We start from the raw sequence: 4,383 nt of genomic DNA, 5'->3' as shown, positions 1-4,383 counted from the left end.
TGAATGGTCGGGTAGCAACGTGTAGTTTGACATGTTTCTTGTTAATAACACGAAAAGATTTTAGGAGTCAAAATCGTATAATCTGACACAGTGACTATCGTGACCAACAAAAATATCATGTAGTGTGAACCCGGCATAAAATATAATGCATAATATGCATAATATTGAGCTTTTCCTAGATTACAGAAGCTTGGGATATGAATTAGTAGTCACAAAAATACAGAAATGTCCTTCTCAAGCAACAGGAATAAAGTTTCTTAGATGAACTGGGATACAAGACATAACAACATAAATAAAACATACAGACCACTGACCCAGAGAGATTGAGTCTAGCTAACAAAGTTTCCCAATCTCAAGGAGTTTTTAGTGTTACACATTTCAAAGATGTGCTTGTCCAAAAAGAATCTCACATCGCATTTGCATTTGCAATTTTAAACAATTCATACATTATCTGTGAGTCAAACCAAAACCTTGGTTTTGCTAGCACCATGCTGTTGTTTCTGAGATGCAAATTGAGAGTTGAATGCACAGCATAGAGTAAAACAATCTGTATGCAATATTTAGATGTTAAATTTGGTGCTCTTTGAGATACAGAATACATTCCTCTAATTTGAATATATTTTCAATATGTAATTCCTCAGCCCTCAAAAACACAATAAACATAGCATGATATCACTGAGAAACCAATAGATTTGAGTATATTTGACGAGGCGCTGGAAACTGATGTCAGATCGGGTTGGCTGTGTCATGGGAGAGTTTTAGGGCTCAGATCAATGGTGTATGCCCAGGCCTCACTCATGACATTTTGAACTTGTGTACAAGGTTTCAACCACAACTATTCAATGCAACTTAATATATCACAGCTCCTACTGTTTTGACAGAGATTACAAACCCCCCGTGATCTAGTGTACAATTGATTTCGCATTGGTTTTTACAAATAAACCAAAGGGCAAAGAGGGGCAAATAAACAGACAACAAATATTCCTTTAGTTATTTAGTATGGAAAAACAACACAGCGCAGAGTTGGCATTTGGAGGATTATCAATATCCGAACAGACAAATAAAACCTCACTGACATAATCACCAACAACAAACCAGGGATGTTTTAGTACAAATTGGCCAGATTAAGGATATGAAAGCCTGTGCACCTCTAAGGAATGAGGGCTTTTCTTTTTGATCGAGTCCAAATTGCTTTGTACTGCTTTCACCAGGTAACACCTGAAGTTCTACAACTGCCATCATATTTAATTTAATTTTGTGTAAAGTAGGACATGTGGAAAACAAGATAATAATGATTCAATATATCTGAGAACCTGCCATTTTTAGCTACCTCTCAGCACTTCCCTTCCTCATTCTCACTGGTTTCTGCTATCTATCTATCTATCTATCTATCTATCTATCTATCTATCTATCTATCTATCTATCTATCTATCTATCTATCTAAAGTTTGTCTTGACAGACTGTAGTTAAAAATCACAGTTGAATTTCTTTGAATTTCCATTCATTTTAATTATCTTGTTATCCTGCATCTTGTTTGGTACTTAAACTTGCATTCAGGAATTTAATTGGAATTTACACCACTAAATGAATGTTTGGGGGGCAGTGGTATTTTCTTTATTTACTTGTTTTATTTTTTTGCAAAAGGATGCATTAAAATGTGACAGTAAAGACGTTTAAAATGTTACAAAAGATTTCTATCTCAAAAAAATGCTTTTCTTTTGAACCTTCTATTCATCAAAGAATCTTGAAAGAAATGTATCACAGTTTCCACAAAAATATTAAGCATCACAACTGTTTTCAACATTGATAATAAAAAATGTTTATTGCATGAGCACCAAAATCAGCATATTAGAAAGATGTGCCATCACAGAAATGAATTCCATTTTAAAATGTGTTTAAACAGAAAAACAGTTATTTTAAATTGCAAATGATTTACTGATTTTTGTATCTAATTAATAGATTTTTCATAAACATGAAAAAAAAGAACCCAATCTTTGAACAGTAGTGTAAAAGCCATTCTCAGTTTAGTATGAAAAGTCAAAGCACAAACTAACCTTTCTTTCTACTCTTTCTATCCTTGACATCTCTCTCTCTTCCACGTCCCAACAGACAGGAGTACTTTACCGAGAGCAGTGCGGTGACGCCTACAGACTTGATTCCAGTCCATACAGAGCCACTTCATTGATCAAACATGCATCTGAATGAACTGCAGGCTGAGGTGTTCGCTTTCACGTCCCAGACGGCCAGTGTTGCCTCACCTAAACCAGACCTGTAGTACCACAGACACAGAACAGCCTCAAACAAAAGTTCAACTTCTCCAACAGGAGAAGCCAAGAGCAGTAGCAGAGAGGTCCTAGAAGGCAAAAACTTGGACTTCTTTCTCCCATGTATAACGGAGGCCTGCTAATAAAAGCTGTGCATGTAAACATCACTCCCATGACCTTAAGAGGCACGCTAGCTACTGACACTAAAGACTGTGGTCTTTAACGTCATTGTTAGCGTGCCCGCCTCCCATGCCGGTGACCTGGGTTCGAGGCCCGCACAGGGCGGGGCAAGTAGGACCTGAGGGGTTACAATGGTGCCGTGACTCAGATGGGATCTGCAAGCAATCACATCATTACTGCATGGCACAAACTGATTGGCCTATGCTGATCCTGCAGCCAATGAGATTGCTTGCTCAACATTTTAATAGTCAGGTTTATTGTTTGCTGTAAGCTAGTCCTGCAGCACGCTATCAGAGTTCCTCTGAACCCCTCCACCTTCCCCAGATCCACCTGTCTAGATCTGCTACAGGATTTATGCATGTCTATTTATGCAGCAGCAGCATATCTTACGTGCTCACAGCAGTGTGTCTGCGGATCTATTAGCATTAGCAAGTCCGTATTTGCTTTGCAGCAGCAATAATCAACAGCAGCGTAACAGATCTAGTCCACCAAGATTAAATACAGTCTCTCTCTTTCTGCTTGCTCCCTTTTTTGTCAGGGGTCGCCACAGCTGAATAATCCGCACAGCCGTTTTGGCACATGTTTTACGCCGGATGCCCTTCCTGCTGCAACCCAGCACTGAGAGTGCACTAATTCATGCAATCCCAGCGCTGGGACACAAGACCAAATGCAGTAATATTGCCATATTCAGTAACATGCTAAAACTATTCCAAGAGTTCCATGATTGAAATCTAAAGTGTGTGTACCGTTGCAAGGCCTACACCAACTGTCTATCCAAATACTCTCTTTTCTCTTTCAACTGATCTGTCTAGTCCTGGAGTCTTAAAAGATTCTAAATAGAACCTTAAAGGATTCTGTCAGGCGCTTCATATATACAGTAGAACCTTTTAGGGGTTCCCATCATGGAACATTTTATGGATTTAGTTTTAATGAATTAATTTTGTGTTGATTCAGTTTTAATTTTAATTAAATTGTATGAATTAAGCAGCTTGTAAACATACTTTATCCCTTGAAAAATGGAAATTACCTTTTACACATGAAAGTATTATGCAATTATTTAAAGCATTTGTCCTTATATAGAAACTTTTTTGGCATAAAGGGTTCTTTAAAATTAAAGGATTAGACCACTTTCAAATAAACTTTTCCTGATAATTTACTCACCCCCAAGTCTTTCTTTCTTCAGTCGAAAAGAAATTAAGGTTTTTGATGAAAACATTCCAGGATTATTCTCCTTATAGTGGACTTTAATGGCCTAAACAAATAAACAAATGTTCGCCTTGTGCTTCTGCCAAAGTGCTTCCGATTTCCGTATTCTCCAAAAAGTTTACGCTGTATGTCCTACGCCTTCCCTATTCTACTTACGGAACGAACGCAGCGCCAGTTAAATTTTTTCCGTAAGTAGAATAGGGAAGGTGTAGGACATACAGCATTAACTTTTTGGAGAAATGCGGTTTTGGCAGAAGCACTTGGAAGGCGAACATTTGTTTATATAAAGCATATACATTTAATTTTTTTTTGAAAATGACAGATCGTTTCACTAGATAAGACCCTTATTCCTCGTCTGGTATCTTTTAAAGCCCTTTGAACCTGCACTGAAACTGTAATTTTGACCTTCAACCGTCTAATCCTTTAATTCAAGAGCCCTAGAGTTCTATATAGAACCCCACTGAACCATTTTTTTTTCAAAGAATGTGCACTTTTCTCCATTGCTGTTCTATGTTCCTAATTACCAAGATGCATTTAAACACTATTTAGAGCCCCTTCTGTAAATAACTGTAAAATGACTTCCAAAAATGGGTCAGTGACATGTTATTTGACCTTATATTTTTAAGTCTGGACATGCTCGTGTGAATTAAACATTCCTTCCCCTGTCTTTATGACAGATTTCTCGTATCATTAATTTCTGCCCCTTTTCCCTGAATTAAGAATTCAGAGGCCC

This window comes from Megalobrama amblycephala, linkage group LG22 (assembly GCF_018812025.1).
Source record: "Megalobrama amblycephala isolate DHTTF-2021 linkage group LG22, ASM1881202v1, whole genome shotgun sequence".
NCBI lineage: Eukaryota > Metazoa > Chordata > Actinopteri > Cypriniformes > Xenocyprididae > Megalobrama > Megalobrama amblycephala.
The sequence above is the reverse complement of the archived record's forward strand: the minus strand, read 5'-3'. Positions refer to the sequence as shown.